Here is a 17697-nt window from a genome sequence, read left to right as displayed (position 1 = left end):
TGGTGGCTGCTGTTGGGGTCACTATTACTGCGGTGGCCGCTGTAGCGGTCACTATTACAGCGGTGGCTGCTGTAGGGGTCACTATTACTGCGGAGACCCCTGTAGGGGTCACTATTACTGCTGATGCCTCTGTAAGCGTCACTATTACTGTGGTGGCCGCTGTAGGGGTCACTATTACTGCTGAGGCCCCATGTAGGTGTCACTGTTACTGCGGTGGCTTGCTGTAGGGGTCACTATTACTGCTGAAACCCCTGTAGGGGTCATTATTACTGCGGTGGCCTGCTGTAGGGGTCACTATTACTGCGGAGACCCCTGTAGGTGTCACTATTACTGCTGATGCCTCTGTAGGGGGTCACTATTACTGCGGTGGCCGCTGTAGGGGTCACTATTACTGCTGAGGCCCCATGTAGGGGTCACTAATACTGCGGTGGCCTGCTGTAGGGGTCACTATTACTGCGGAGACCCCTGTAGGGGTCACTATTACTGCTGATGCCTCTGTAGGGGTCGCTATTACTGCGGTGGCCGCTGTAGGGGTCACTATTACTGCTGAGGCCCCATGTAGGGGTCACTATTACTGCGGTGGCCTGCTGTAGGGCTCACTATTACTTCGGAGACCCCTGTAGGGGTCACTATTACTGCGGTGGCCTGCTGTAGGTGTCACTATTACTGCGGAGACCGCTGTAGGGGTCACTATTACTGCTGATGCCTCTGTAGGGGTCACTATGACTGCAGTGGCCACTGTAGGGGTTACTATTACTGCTGAGGCCCCATGTAGGGGTCACTATTACTGCTGTGGCCTGCTGTAGGGGTCACTATTACTGCGGAGACCCCTGTAGGGGTCACTATCACTGCTGATGCCTCTGTAGAGGTCACTATTAGTGCGGTGGCTGCTGTAGGGGTCACTATTACTGCTGATGCCTCTGTAGGGGGTCACTATTACTGTGGTGGCTGCTGTAGGGGTCACTGTTTCTGCTGAAGCCGCTGTGGGGGTCACTATTACTGCTGATGCTTCTGTAGGGGTCACTATTACTGCGGTGACCGCTGTAGGGGTCACTATCACTGCTTAGGCCCCATGTAGGGGTCACTATTACTGCGGTGGCCTGCTGTCGGGGTCACTATTACTGCGGAGAACTCTGTAGGGGTCACTATTACTGCGGAGACCTTTGTAGGGGGCACGATTACTGCGGAGGCCGCTGTTGGGGTCACTATTACTGTGGTGGCTGCTGTAGGGTTCACTGTTTCTGCTGAGGCCGCTGTGGGAGTCACTATTACTACTGGTGCTGCTGTGACGGTCACTATTACTGTGGATACCTCTGTGGGAGTAACTAGTACTGCGGAGGTCTCTGGGGGGGGGGGGGTCACTATTACTACTGCTATTACTATGCAGGGCACCAAGGGAGGCATTATTTGGGACACAGGTGCTAAAGAGCTGGAGGGAGTTGGCTATTATCTAACCTGCTCCTAAAAGACATAATGGTCTTTTACTTAGGTGGCACACCATAACATTGCTGGTGCACCAATTTGAAAATGTCCAGCAAGAGAAAAATAGATGCAGATGGAAGGCAGTTTAACGAAAAATGGGAGAGCGAATACATGTTTGTGCTTCAGGGAGAAAAACCGCTATGTCTTTTGTGTCATGAGGCAGTGTCTGTGTTGAAAGAGTATAATATATGACGACATTTTGAGACCAAACATGGCACTAAATATGGTAAATATAGTTTGCAAGACAGACAAAAAATTGTCCAAGAATTAAAAGGTAGACTGCAATCGCAGCAGAATATGTTTACAAAAGCTACAGTCAAAAAATGATTCAGCGGTGAAAGCTAGCTTTATTGTGGCTGAAGAGATTGCACGAGCTTCGAAGTGTTTTTCGGAGGGTGCATTTTTGAAGCAGTGCATGCTAAAAGTGTGTGAGCAGGCGTGCCCCAATCAGATGCAGAGTTTTAAAATTGTCAATTTGTCAAGAAACACCATTGCAAACAGAATTAATGAACTAGCAGAAAATCTGACAACACGGCCGGTTGAAGAGGCATACAGCTATCTGGTTTTTTCATTAGCCGTGGATGAAAGCACAGACAACACGGATACCGCGCATCTATCTATTTTTATAAGAGGTGTGAAGGCGGACCTCTTTGTCATGGAGGAGCTCTTGGATGTAATTGCCATGCATGGGACGACAACAGGGAAGGACATTTTTGATGCGGTGGAGAAGTCCATTACTAAACATAAATTACCCTGGGAAAAGTTGGTGGGGCTAACTACTGACGGTGTGCCTGCAATGTGTGGAGAAAAAACAGGCTTAGTTGGACTTATGAAGGAGAAAATGAAAAAAAGTAACTGCCACACACCTCTGATATTGTATCATTGCATTATCCATCAAAAAGCCCTGTGTGGAAAAGTTCTGGAACTGGATAATATCATGGCCACGGTCATGAAAACAGTAAACTTCATTCGGGCCCGTAGCTTGAATCATTGCCAGTTCCAGCAGTTTTTACAAGAGATGGACTCGGAGCTTGGAGACGTGCCGTACCATACAGAAGTAAGGTGGCTGAGCAGGAGCGCAGTCCTTAAACGATTTTTTTGAGCTTCGAGAAGAAATTGCACTTTTCATCCAAAGTAAAGGAAAACCCTTGCCTGAGCTGTCAGATCCAAACTGGCTATGTGATTTTGCTATGTTGTGTGACATAACCGAACATCTCGCTCAACTGAATCAGAAGCTGCAGGGGCGCAAACAAGTAATCACACAGATGGCCGACATGACCACAGCTTTCCTGCGTAAACTTCACCTATGGAAATCCCAACTGGACCAGGACAATCTTGCTCACTTTCCTGTTTGTCAGAGCATCTCAGCCTCAGTTCCTGGAGCTTTCTCAAGCATTCGATTGGCTACCAAAGTGAGTCGGTTAATTGATGAGTTTGATCGGCGCTTCTCTGACTTTAGAACACAGCACTCAAGCTTTGCCATATTTGACAATCCTTTCACCGGTGACGTCAACAGCGCACCCCATCACCTTCAGATGGAGTTGATTGATATTCAAAGCGATAGTGGCCTGAGAATAAAGTTCAAGGATGCTAAAATTGAGGACTTTTACCGTCTACTGCCCCCTGCTTGATGCCACAGCTCCGACTTCATGCTACCCGTGTTCTTTCCATGTTTGGGAGCACCTATCTATGCGAACATATGTTTTCAATAATGAATCTAAACAAGACCAAGACCCACAGATCACGCATCACCGATGACAACCTCCATGCTGTTTTATGGATTGCTGCAGCACAAGACCTAAAACCAGACATAGACACACTGACCATGGGAAAACGGTGTCAGACATCGAGCCAAAAAACAAAATAGGTAAGCATTTTTAAAAAGCTTGATTTGAATACATTTGAATGGTTGTGTTTGCATTTTGTTTTGTGTTCATTGTTTTGAATCACTATGATTCTCTGCTCGTGAAATCCACGGCTGCGCTTTCCATAGCAACGCTATGGAAAGCCTTCACTGCGTTACCCGCGGTCGGATTATTGCCGCGGGTGATGCGAGAACAATTGCCTGTGGACAGGCAGCCTTACAATTACATTCGGCCCTTTGAAGACAACCATCAGGCTTATGTGGCCCTTCGTGAAAATGAGTTTGACACCCCTGCTTTACACTATACAGCAGATCGTAGCTACATTTAAACCACCTGCTCAGGAATATCTGAGAATTAATCTAATATTCCACTTTATCCACTCTATAGCTCCCACCTCTATGCCACTTATACTCACATCATTTGAAGCCATCTGTGCCAGAAACCCTTCTCAGAAAGGAATGCTTTCATATATATATAATACGCTAAACCAACCTCTGCATGGGGAGAAGCTTATGTTTATGAGGAGATGGGAAGCGGACCTACAGCTTGAGTTGACCACTGACATATGGCAGCATTGTTGTTCCATGATCTCCAAAGGCAGCCACCAAGTCTCCATTATGGAAACTTCAATTAAAATTTTACATAGGACATACTTAGTTCCACAGAGATTGCACCATCTCTACCCACCCTCCTCCCCATTATGCTTACGGAGATGCCAAGAGGGGGATATGCTTCACACATGGTGGACATGCCCGGAGGTCGAAAGGCTATGGTCACAGGTTCACAATCTTTTCAACCAACTATTTGTGGGCTCCGGTTCCTAGGTCTCCTACAGTGTTCCTGCTGGGGGACCGCCCTCTGCGATTTAGATATCAAGCTCATAAACTGATTCAATATCTATCCACATCGCCTCTAAATGGAAATCACCTACTCTCTCCTTCCCAGAAGTGCTCAATAGATTATCCTCAATAATGTTATATGAAAGGATTCATGCGTTTAGAACAGACACTAAATCTGGCAACCCTGGATTGAATGTCTAGAGATCCCAGGGCTACGCCATAATATTATATCTGCTTAAATGCTATTCTAGTAACTATGTATACACATGTCATACAGATATTTCTGAATGATGATGCGGATTGACGCCGATGACGCCGGTCACATGACTGGAGGACCGGCGTCATAATGGAGACACACGCTTCACTTCTTTGAATGGAGCAGCTGCGCTACATTCAAAGCAATGAGAGAGCAGGGAGAGCAGTGTGATCTCCTGATAGTGCGGTGACAGCTGTAGCAGGAGATTCCTTCATCTCCCTGTCATGTCCCCTCATCACTGCACACTGCGAAAACAGTGTCCTAGTGTCCAGTGATGAGGGGACATGCCGGAGGGATGAAGGAATCTCCTGCTACAGCTGTCAGTGCAGTAGCAGGAGATTGTGATCTCTAGCATTACTTTCAATGGCAGAGGACCGCGATCCTCTGCCATTGAAAGTAATTGAAAGTGAAAAGTAGCACCAAACATGCCCTCACACACACATGCTCCTGAACCAATCTGACCAATTGCTTGCTGGATGCGGGGTATTGACGCCCCGTCACCAGCAAGAGATGCTCCGTTGGCATTGCGGACTACACAGAAGCATGCTGGGTGAGTATAACCCCCCCCCCCCCAAAAAAAAGACCCTGTGCTTCTTTCAGGGCAAAAATGAATATAGAACAGTCTTATTTTGGGGGAAACACGGTGTGTGCGTCCATCAGCTGTCTGTTGGTCTTAGTGGTCTGTGGGATCTATAGGAAAGGTTTTTATTTGGGCCATTTACATATCTAAAAAAATACCTTTCTCCCTTGGCCTATCGTTCTTCAAGTTATTTACATTTAATTTAATGTTGTTGCATTTCTTTTTTTGAACTTTTTAAGTAAACTTCTTGCAGCAGTTGTGAATCTTCAATGCACTGACAGAACAAGAAAGCTACCAACAAAGTACACATGCCAAAATGAGTCATTAAATTCTAACACACACAATTGCATGAATAGACTGCTTCTGTGCTAATAATTTACTTCAGATATCTTCACTGTGTCATTTTTATTCACCTGTAATGGTTAACCCTATTAAGGCCGCCTGCAGACGAGCGGGTCGGATCTGGCGGCGAGGATTCTCGCCGCAGGATCCGACCTGAGCGCCTGCAGGGGCGAGCACGTACTCACCCGCGCCCGGTGGTCCCGGCTCTTTCATGTGCCGGCTGCCGGGAAGCCGGCGCATGCGCAGACCAGAGCTGGCGGCCGGGTGAGTGACGTTTCTGTGCGAGGGTCTGCGGGCCCCGCACAGAAATAGGACATGCCGCGGTTTGTTTGCCGTGCGATATTTCGCACGGCCAAACCGCGTCCGTCTGCATAGGATTGCGTTTGTTAACGCAATCCTATGCACGCTTTGAGCGGAAAAAATCCCGCGGGAAACCTCGCCGCAGGATTTCCGCCTGTGTGCAAGTGGCCTAACTTGGATTTTGATTTGTAACAAAATGATTGTCCAGCTTAAAGCCAAACCAGTTAGGGTAACGGCATCACTGAATTGTGCTGTCTCAGCCGGGCTGCAAGATGAGGACAGGGGTGCTAGTTGCGGGAAATGAGTGAGTTTAAGTTTTTTTTTTTTTAATTTTAATTGACACGAACTATTTCTTTATGGAGGTAAAAATTACCATATGGGGGCACCATGGGGTCCCTATATCTCTATGATGGCCCAATTACTACATTGTGGCACAATGTGGCCACTAAGTGGGACACAATGGTGGCACTATTATTCTATGGGGAAACCATTACTTTATGGAGTATGATTACTGTATTCTTCGCTTTATAAGACGCACTCCCGTTTTAGAGGGGAAAAATAGGGACAGTACCGGGTGACAGAGCAGAAGGCTCAGCAGAGGTCTGAGTCACAGCGGCGCTTGTTCGGCAGGAGGAAGAGTAGAAGCTGATCGGTGGAGGCGGGGAAGCAGTAGCAGTTCCTACCGGTGCTCACCACCAATCAGTGGCATGTATGAGTGGCAGTGGGAAAGAGAGAGAACTGGTAACTAATTACAAATTTGTTTGCGCGACCGCGAATTTCAGCGTATAATAATGTTCACTGTATAAGACGCAGCAACACCCCCCCCCACACACACACACACACTTCGTTACTAAGCCTAGTAAAAAAGTAGAAAAAACTTTTTAGTAGACATATTTTTTATTTTATTCATTTTTATAGCACATACATATTCTACGGTGCTGTACAGAATCGGGGCTCATAATCTAAATTCATGGTGAGACCATACAAGTTGCATGTAGATGTTGACCTTGCTCAGATTTGTTGACCACTGAGCCACTAAGCCAAATCTACAATTACAGTTAAAGATAACACCTATAGCTAAAGGTCCACTTACATGGGACGTATGTCAGGCAAGCGATGCCCAACACTCATCGCTACACATACCCACACCCATGCTGCTGCACAAAGCGAGTATCATTGGTTCACAGCGGGACGGCAGGAGGAGAGTTCTCTTCTCGCTCTCCCTCTCCCCTCTCCATTCACTTAACATAGCGGCCGTTCAGTACTGAAGGCTGCTATTTACACTGAATGTTCATCGTTCAGCTCATCGTCCATCGTTTTTGCAGAGAGAAATCTCCTCTTGCCGCCCCGCTGTAAGCCAGCAATACTCACTACTGTGCACCAGCACGGGAGCGAGTATGTGCAGGGACGAGTGTCGGGCAAATCGGCCTTAAAACAGGATTTACCATTCACAATAGCTGATGGTCACAGCTTATGTATTCCCCCTCCCCAATCTTTACACAGGTCTCAGAGCATGTCTAGCAGTCTCCCACAGAAGTCAACAAGCAATCTCCTGTCCATTGTGTCTATGGCCTATGAGTTCTCCTGTAAGATATCTCCCAATGCTACAAAGGTAACTGTCTCCAAACTGCAGTAAAGGCAAGATAGTTGCCCCCCCCCCCCCCCCCCCGTAGTCATGTACAGACAATAGAATTAAAAATCTACAATCAGATGATAAAAGCACATTAGAAAAATTAAATGTTTTACTATCTGGTTTTAATTAGTAAAAAATGTAGGCGATACATTCCCTTTAAGCAAAAAAAGGATCTTGACAGCTTTGTCATTTCTTTGGCAAAAATCAAAGCACTCTGCAAACTCCGTTCATCAAATAGAAGTGGAAGGAGTGGTGGTCTCACATGCGACAGTAGCTCTATTCACAGGGGCATTTGGAGGCAGAGATAACAGGATCACCGGAGGTATCAGTGGTCGGACCCCCGCAATCATACATTTATCCCCTATCGTGTTAGTGGAGAGTAAATGTTTTTGGTGGTAAAACCCCTTTAAGTAATTGCGATACATTGAAAGAAACCAGTTAGCCTCTTGCTCAACCAGTAAAGAAGATTGTCAGTAACAGAGATAAGCAAGACAGACAGGGACAAGTCAGCCATAGGAGGTGAGAACAGACAACAGTGAAAGTTAGTAACACCTGTGTAACTAGAAACAGTCAAGTATTGTAGTAAATCTGTAGCTGCGCCAAGCCTCAGAGAGAGCAAGAACCAGACTCACTGTTTCAGGTGTTTGAGTGAAAGCAAGTGGCAGGCACAGTATACCAAAGTTGGGGTCAGGCACAGCATATCAGAAAGGGCTGCAAAGTTTATCTGGTAGTGTAAAGTCGGACACCTACAGGCGGTTTTATTTCTTGCACTGCGAGAGCGACTGAAAACAGTCGCCTCGCAGCGCAAGAAAAACACCGATATCACCAGTGTTTTCAATGGGGCCAGCGGCAGCAGCGCTAGCCCCATTAAAAACATATAGGAGTATACTGCGGACTTCTACCACAGCTGTGACAGCTGTGGCAGAAGTCTACCATGCTGTCATATTGCTTTCAATGGGTTTAGCGCTGCTGCCGGCCTCATTGAAAGCAGTGGTTTGTGGCAACCCCCGCAGTATGATTTTCAGGAAGGGCTTGAAATATAAGCCCTTTCCTGAAAATCATCATGAACTGGTTAAAAAAAGAAAAAAAAATTACTCACCTTTCCGCCGCTCAGATGCGTCCTTTGGCTGGCACCCTGGCACTGCTGTCACCCTGGCACTTTCAGCAGGCGGGGATTTTAAAATATCTGCCTCCTGAAAGGGCTCTGCTGATTGGCTGAGCACTCAGCCAATTACAGGCAGCGCTTAGCTATTTAAGCCCTTCCCCGAAAATCATACTGCAGGGGTTGCCACAAACCACTGCTTTCAATTGGGCCGGCAACAGCGCCAAACCCTTTAAAAGCAATGGGACAGCATGGTAGACTTCTGTCCCAGCTGTCCCAGCTGTGACATCTGTGGCAGAGGATTCCTTCATCCCCTAGGGAGTGAAGGAAACTCCTGCCACAGCTCTGACAGCTGCGGCGGAAGTCCGTGATAGTCACCCTATGTTTTCAATGGGGCTAGCGCTACTGCCGCTGGCCCCATTGAAAACATTGAGCGATATTGCAGATTTCTTCTCTGCGATGCGCAGCTCTGCTGAAACATCGCAAATGCGTATGAAACCATTGAAAATCATTGGTTTCATATTAATAGCTGTTGCATCGCAGAGAAAAAAAAACGCAAGTGGGTGTCTACTAAAGATGAGCGAGTATACTCGCTAAAGGCAATTGCTCGAGCGAGCATTGTCTTTAGTGAGTATATCCCCCGCTCGCGACTGCAGGTTCGGGTGCCAGCAGCGGGCACGGAGCTGCGGGGGAGAGCGGGGCGGAACGGATGGGAGATCTTTCTCTCCCTCTCTCTCCCCCGCTCCCTCCTGCTGACAGCCGCTACTCACCGCTCCCCCGCGCCGGCACCCGAACCTGCAGTCTCCAGCGGGGGAGATACTTGCTAAAGGCAATGCTCGCTCGAGCAATTGCCTTTAGCGAGTATACTTGCTCATCTCTAGTGTCTACCCTAAGTAACCAATCAATATATAGATTCAGACAGCTACATACGCCTCTGTAGTAAGAGCTCGAACATTAGAAGTCTGAAACTAAACTGAGTATTGTAGCATAAGTAGTCCAAGGACAAAGGACTAGTAAGACAGGACGAACATATAAAAAGACCTGACCCAGCTGTGTGATCCTAAGGGTATCCTACTAGATAATGTATGGACTCCCTTCTTACATGCTAACACCTATCACTGGATACTTAGGTAATAACCCTATTGTACAGGGTCTCCCAATATACGAAAATACCCGTACAGAGGCTAGTAGCCTTTATAGGTAGGCTTACATATCATAAGAATAGAATGAAACACAAACAACCTGATGCATATAGGCTTGTGATACTTGGACTAGACGGGCTCACCCCAGTTGGATGAGTCCCATTCGGTATGTTTTGCACACCACTAATCGTATGTTCAGTACAGTTTAATTAGTTAATTTGGTTCAATGCATTTCAGTTGGACCTCACAACTCTTCAGGAAACGGGCGGTCAGGTTACAGAGGGTTTAGAAGAAGAATAATAAAGAATTTATAATTTTAGGGTTATTTTCTGTGACTGGGTTATATGATATAAGTTCCCTCTGCCTCTGTGAATTTGTAGCATAAGTAGCATTATTCTATGGCTGTTGAAGTCTGTGACTTGCTGAGCGGTCACATGCACAATGTATGGCACATGACCGCCCGTTGCTTTCACCTGGGTTCCGTGCGGTGGGCACCGTGGCTGCAGCACTGGACAGGGAACCGCTGCGATAAATGAGTATTCAATTTTTCTTCATTTTAATCCCTTTAAACTTTTTTAATGTCCTGGAAAACCTTTTTAATACTATTATAATGAATGCTTCATTGTGTTAACAAGTTAGAGGGGGTGATATAAGAAATGCATCTCGTTGACAATAGAGTTTTCCCTCAAACTAAAGAGTTATTTTACAGATAGTAATTCATGTCACTCAGGGGTTTCTATGGTAAGTTTTCAATCCAGATACAGTAAATACAAAACTCTGCACTCACCTATTGCAACATAGTTCATTTTAAATTTGGAGAAGTTGCACAAGTAAAACACATACCGTGTTTCCCCGAAAATAAGACCCTGTCTTATATTAATTTTTGCCCCCCCCCCCAAAAAAAGAAAAACAAGACACAGGGTCTTATTATTTTTGAAGCATGTCTTATACTTACCTAGCAGGCGCCGTTCGGGTTCCTCCGCTGGTATCCACAGTTCCGGCCAGCTTCCTTGCACTTCTCAGCGCCAACATAAGATCGCCTGCTGGTAATAGGGTTTGTAAACCCCTCCTCCAGCAAGGAATGGCTCTAATTAGTTCTCGAGCACTGTGGCTGAGCTAATCAATGCAGCGCTTGATCCAATTAAAGGCTGTGATTGGTTCTTTGAGCCCTGCATTGATTGGCTGAGTCGTGGTGCTTAAGAACCAACCAGAGCCATCACTTCTTGGAGCAGAGTTTATGAACCCCCGTTACCAGGAAGCGATCTTCTGTAGGTGGCTGAGGACTGCATAAAAAGTGCCAGAGACCAGCGGGAGGGACCCGGAGAGCGCCTGCTAGGTAAGTATGATAAGACATCCCCCGAAAATAAGACCTTGTGCCTCATTTGGGGCAAAAATTAATATAAGACAAAGTCTTATTTTGGGGGAAAGATGGTAGCAGCAAGTGGTTATTCTAATCTTTGTCCATGAATCAAAGAGCAGCTGTACCTTATACAGGTGGCCGAAAATAAATTATATTTGACCTGCAGGCCTTCAGTTTGACACATGTGCCATATGACTTTTTTAATAACTTTCAAACAAAAAAAAAATGAAATCCTCACATTTTATAAATCGTAGACAGAAAATAAACTATAATCATAACAATATGACAAAATATGGTATCACAAAATTAAAAAATTATAATAAAACATACAATAACTGCCACAAATCTATAGAGGTCATGAAAAGGCAAACATTTCTGAGCAATGCAGAGGACTACAAAATGAATCGTGTTTATAGATGGCAGAGATATCCCTCCTATGATTATCCCTCTATAACAGGGGTGTCAAACTCATTTTCACTGAGGGCCACATCAGGTTTTTGGTGACCTTCAATTGTAAAACAGTACAGTAAGGGCCTGTTCACACAAGCGTATTTGCATACATACTATGCAGTGAATAGAAGCCATTGATTTCACTGAGTTCATTCACATGATGTATATTTTCACACAGCATAACCTATTTTGTTGCATACTGCGCACCACGATAGGCCATTGAAGTGAATGGGCCGCGCAAATACGTGGTGAATGCGCAGGAAACCTCTGTATTCACTATATATTTGTGCATCATTTCAGTGGGTCCATCTGCGTTCTTTTCTGCGTGCCCAAATATGTAGGCATAAGCGATTTTCGTATAGCATAGCGTATTTGTGCAACCAAAATGCAATTACGCCCGTGTGAACAAACCCTAATAGTGACCCCTATAGTGGTCGCAGTAGTAATAGTGACTCTGATAGTGGCCCCAGTAAAAATAGTGACCCCTATAGTGGTCGCAGTAATAATAGTGACCCCTATAGTAGTCGCAGTAGTCATAGTGACCCCTATAGTGGTCGCAGTAATAATAGTGACTCTCATAGTGGCCCCAGTAAAAATATTGACCCCCACAGTGGGCCAATTAGTAATAGCGATTCCCACAGTGGCCACAGTAGTAACTGGGTACCCCACAGTGGCCCTAGTAGTAACTGGGTACCCCACAGTAGCCCCAGTAGTAACTGGGTACCCCACAGTACCCCCAGTAGTAACAGTACCCCACAGTGGCCCCAGTAGTAACTGGGTACCCCACAGTGGCCCCAGTAATAACTGGTACCCCACAGTGGCCCCAGTAGTAATAGCGACCCCCCACAGTAATATTAACCCCCTCCCAGCAGCAATATTAAAGGGGTTGTCCCACCGTGCAAAATGGATCTACATACTTCTGTATGGCTATTACAAAGCACTTTGTAATATAATGTGTGCTTTGTAATTATGCCATACAGAAGATATATACTTACCTGATCCGGTGCCACCCCCCTATATTTACCTGTCCGTTGCCTTGACTCCGACGATTCCAGTGGTCGCTCGTCTCCTAACAGTCGCGCAGGTGCAGTAGCTGGTCCTGGCTGGTCAGGTCCCTGTGAACGCGCCTGATGCAGGCGCATGCGCAGTCTGTAGCTGGTCCTGCTCTATGGCAACAGCTTCTCCTGGGGGGTGGGTGCGGGAGTTGGGCGGCCTGTCACTTTTTTTGAGGGGGGGGGGGGGGCCGGTGCGGGAGTCTGGCGGCCTGTCACTTTGCGGGGGTGGAGGCGGTGCGGGAGTAGGGCGACTTGTCACTTTGCGGGGGGGCGGCGCGGGAGTCCGGCGGCCTGTCACTTTGCGGGGAGGGGGGGGCGTGCGGGAGTGGGGCGGCCTGTCACTTTGCGGGGGGGGGCGGGAGTTGAGCGACTTGTCACTTTGCGGGGGTGGGCGGTGCAGGAGTCGGGCAGCCTGTCACTTTGCGGGGGTGGGGGCGGTGCGAGAGTCGGGCAGCCTGTCACTTTGCGGGCGGGCGGTGCGGTCACATAGACTTCTTGCGGGGTGCGTGTGCGGTCACATAGACTTCTTGCAGGGTGCGTGTGTGGTCACATAGACTTCTTGCAGGGTGCGTGTGCGGTCACATAGACTTCTTGCGGGGTGCGTGTGCGGTCACATAGACTTTTTGTGGGGTGCGTGTGCGGTCACATAGACTTGTCGCTGTTGTGTGCGGTCACATAGACTTCTTGCGGGGTGGGTTTGCGGTCACATAGACTTGTCGCTGTTGTGTGCGGTCACATAGACTTCTTGCGGGGTGGGTTTGCGGTCACATAGACTTGTCGCTGTTGTGTGCGGTCACATAGACTTCTTGCGGGGTGGGTTTGCGGTCACATAGACTTTTTGTGGGGTGGGTGTGCGGTCACATAGACTTCTTGCGTGGTGGGTGTGTGGTCACATAGACTTCTTGCGGGGTGGGTGTGCGGTCACATAGACTTCTTGCGGGGTGGGTGTGCGGTCACATAGACTTCTTGCGGGGTGCGTGTGCGGTCACATAGACTTTTTGTGGGGTGCGTGTGCGGTCACATAGACTTGTCGCTGTTGTGTGCGGTCACATAGACTTCTTGCGGGGTGGGTTTGCGGTCACATAGACTTGTCGCTGTTGTGTGCGGTCACATAGACTTCTTGCGGGGTGGGTTTGCGGTCACATAGACTTTTTGTGGGGTGGGTGTGCGGTCACATAGACTTGTCGCTGTTGTGTGCTGTCACATAGACTTCTTGCGGGGTGGGTGTGTGGTCACATAGACTTCTTGCGGGGTGGGTGTGCGGTCACATAGACTTTTTGTGGGGTGCGTGTGCGGTCACATAGACTTGTCGCTGTTGTGTGCGGTCACATAGACTTCTTGCGGGGTGGGTTTGCGGTCACATAGACTTGTCGCTGTTGTGTGCGGTCACATAGACTTCTTGCGGGGTGGGTTTGCGGTCACATAGACTTTTTGTGGGGTGGGTGTGCGGTCACATAGACTTGTCGCTGTTGTGTGCTGTCACATAGACTTCTTGCGGGGTGGGTGTGTGGTCACATAGACTTCTTGCGGGGTGGGTGTGCGGTCACATAGACTTCTTGCGGGGTGGGTGTGCGGTCACATAGACTTCTTGCGGGGTGCGTGTGCGGTCACATAGACTTCTTGCGGGGTGCGTGTGCGGTCACATAGACTTCTTGCGGGGTGCGTGTGCGGTCACATAGACTTCTTGTGGGGTGCGTGTACGGTCACATAGACTTCTTGCGGGGTGTGTGTGCGGTCACATAGACTTCTTGCGGGGTGAGCGGTCACATAGACTTTTTGTGGGGTGCGTGTGCGGTCACATAGACTTGTCGCTGTTGTGTGCGGTCACATAGACTTCTTGCGGGGTGGGTTTGCGGTCACATAGACTTGTCGCTGTTGTGTGCGGTCACATAGACTTCTTGCGGGGTGGGTTTGCGGTCACATAGACTTTTTGTGGGGTGGGTGTGCGGTCACATAGACTTGTTGCTGTTGTGTGCTGTCACATAGACTTCTTGCGGGGTTAGTGTGCGGTCACATAGACTTCTTGCGGAGTGGGTGTGCGGTCACATAGACTTCTTGCGGGGTGGGTGTGCGGTCACATAGACTTCTTGCGGGGTGGGTGTGCGGTCACATAGACTTCTTGCGGGGTGGGTGTGCGGTCACATAGACTTCTTGCGGGGTGGGTGTGCGGTCACATAGACTTCTTGCGGGGTGGGTGTGCGGTCACATAGACTTCTTGCGGGGTGGGTGTGCGGTCACATAGACTTCTTGCGGGGTGGGTGTGCGGTCACATAGACTTCTTGCGGGGTGGGTGTGCGGTCACATAGACTTCTTGCGGGGTGGGTGTGCAGGCACATAGACTTCCTGCGGGGTGGGTGTGCAGGCACATAGACTTCCTGCTGGGTGGGTGTGCGGTCACATAGACTTGTCACTGTTGTGTGCTGTCACATAGACTTCTTGCTGGGTGGGTGTACGGTCACATAGACTTGTCACTGTTGTGTGCTGTCACATAGACTTCTTGCTGGGTGGGTGTATGGTCCCATACACTTTTTGTGGGTGCGTGTGCGGTCACATAGACTTTTTGTGGGTGCGTGTGCGGTCACATAGACTTTTTGTGGGGTGGGTGTGCGGTCACATAGACTTATTGCGGGGTGGGTGTGCGGTCACATAGACTTATTGCGAGGTGGGTGTGCGGTCACATAGACTTATTGCGGGGTGGGTGTGCGGTCACATAGACTTATTGCGGGGTGGGTGTGCGGTCACATAGACTTCTTGCGGGGTGGGTGTGCGGTCACATAGACTTCTTGCGGAGGTGGTGGTGCTGTCACATAGACTTCTTGCGGAGGTGGTGGTGCTGTCACATAGTCTTGTCGCCGGGGAAAGAAAGGGGGGGGGGGGGGGTTGTCACAGTAATTGATCCCAGGGTGTAATCCTGCCTGTGCAAGGAGGGGAGGAGGTGAGCTGTGTCTATTGTGAATGGTGGGTCCAGGGAGGGGGGGTGGGGGAGACTGTGGAGGACACTGTGGGCTGGGGCACTGTAAGGGGGCATTTGGGGGGGGGGCACTGTGGGGGGACACTGTGCAAGAGTGCACTGTGGGGGGGAACTGTGGGAGGGCATTGTGGCGGGTGACACTGGAGGTGGGAACTGTGGGGGGTGCCCTGTGGAGGCGCATGTGTGTGGTGGGGGCACTGTGGGGCGGGGCACTGTGTGTGGGCACTTTGGGGGTGCATTGTGTGTGGACACTGAAGGGGGGGGGACTATGTGTGGGGCAGTGTGGAGGGGGCACTTTGAGGGGGGGCACTGTGTGTGGGCACTGGAGGGCGGGGGGCATGTGTGTGTGTCATGCTTGGTGCTACTTTCACTTTCAATAGCAGAGGACCGCATTCCTCTGCCATTTAAAGGGGTTGTCCCGCGGCAGCAAGTGGGGTTATACACTTCTGTATGGCCATATTAATGCACTTTGTAATGTACATTGTGCATTAATTATGAGCCATACAGAAGTTATAAAAAGTTTTATACTTACCTGCTCCGTTGCTGGCGTCCTCGTTCCCATGGAGCCGACTAATTTTCGGCCTCCGATGGCCAAATTAGCCGCGCTTGCGCAGTCCGGGTCTTCTCCTGTCTTCTATGGGGCCGCTCGTGTAGAATGCCGGCTCCGTGTAGCTCCGCCCCGTCACGTGCCGATTCCAGCCAATCAGGAGGCTGGAATCGGCAATGGACCGCACAGAAGAGCTGCGGTCCACGGAGACAGAGGATCCCGGCGGCCATCTTCAGCGGTAAGTATTGAAGTCACCGGAGCGCGGGGATTAAGGTAAGCGCTCCAGTAAGCTTTCTTTACCTCCCTGCATCGGGGTTGTCTCGCGCCGACCGTGACAGCTATAGCAGGAGATTCCTTCATCTCCCCAGCATGTCCCCTCATCACTGGACACTGGGACACTGCTGTCACAGCCTCCAGTGATGAGGGGACATGCTGGGGAGATGAAGGAATCTCCTGCTAACAGCTGTCACGGCAGTAGCAGGAGATCGCACTGCTCTCTCATTGCTTTGAATGGAGCCCGCCGCATATTAACACTAATCGCTTCGGTTATGCACGCTGCCGATTCCAGGCAATAAGGTGGCTGGAATCGGCACCACGTGACTTACCATCGTGCACGAGCAGTACAGTTCAGCAGCCGTGCACGATGAGAGCTGTGCCCGCGCATCACGTGACCCGTGACGTTATCGACCCTTGAATTTGCCCGCGGATTCCGAGTCCTATTCACCTACATAGGAAGCTGATGGTTGGAGCCTTTTATACAACTTACAACGTGGGAGAGGAAGATTTGTGCACTACGTGTGGAGACGCGGTCACCTGAGATTTGTGCGCTGTGCGCTACGTGTGGTGAGTACCCACCTGAGATTTGTGCGCTGTGTGCTACGTGTGGTGAGTACCCACCTGAGATTTGTGCGCTGTGCGCTACGTGTGGTGAGTACCCACCTGAGATTTGTGCGCTGTGCGCTACGTGTGGAGATGCGTCCACCTGAGATTTGTGCGCTGTGCGCTACGTGTGGAGACGCCGTCACCTGAGATTTGTGCGCTGTGCGCTACGTGTGGAGACGCCGTCACCTGAGATTAGTGCGCTGTGCGCTACGTGTGGAGACGCAGCCACCTGAGATTTGTGCACTGTGCGCTACGTGTGGAGACGCGGTCACCTGAGATTTGTGCGCTCTGCGCTACGTGTGGAGACGCGGTCACCTGAGATTTGTGCGCTGTGCGCTACGTGTGGAGACGTGGCCACCTGAGATTTGTGCGCTCTGCGCTACGTGTGGAGACGCGGTCACCTGAGATTTGTGCGCTGTGCGCTACGTGTGGAGACGCGGCCACCTGAGATTCGTGCACTGTGCGCTACGTGTGGAGATGCCGTCACCTGAGATTCGTGCGCTACGTGTGGTGAGTACGCCACCTGAGATTTGTGCGCTGTGCGCAGATTTGTGTGCTACGTGTGGAGACGCCGTCACCTGAAATTTGTGCGCTGTGCGCTACGTGTGGAGACGCCGTCACCTGAGATTTGTGCACTACGTGTGGTGAGAACATCACCTGAGATTTGCGCGACGCCACCTGACGCAACCTGACTTTTTTTTGCAGATTTGTGCGCTACGTGTGTGGACGCGGCCACCTGACATTCGTGCGCTGTGCGCTATGTGTGGAGACGCCGTCACCTGAGATTCGAGCGCTACGTGTGGTGAGTACGTCACCTGAGATTTGCGGGACGCCACCTGACGCAACCTGACTTTTTTTTGCAGATTTGTGCGCTACGTGTGGAGACGCGGC

At 49.5% G+C, this 17697-nt stretch overlaps 1 pseudogene; it reads left to right on the top strand.

Annotated features, from left to right (window-relative positions):
* The first annotated feature begins 1527 nt into the window (after window positions 1-1527).
* LOC136610008 (general transcription factor II-I repeat domain-containing protein 2-like) lies at window positions 1528-17695 on the top strand (annotated as a pseudogene).
* Window positions 17696-17697: the final 2 nt, after the last annotated feature.

The sequence above is a fragment of the Eleutherodactylus coqui genome, chromosome 2 (genome assembly GCF_035609145.1).
Source record: "Eleutherodactylus coqui strain aEleCoq1 chromosome 2, aEleCoq1.hap1, whole genome shotgun sequence".
NCBI classification, from domain to species: Eukaryota; Metazoa; Chordata; class Amphibia; order Anura; family Eleutherodactylidae; genus Eleutherodactylus; species Eleutherodactylus coqui.
The sequence above is the reverse complement of the archived record's forward strand: the minus strand, read 5'-3'. Positions and strand labels throughout refer to the sequence as shown.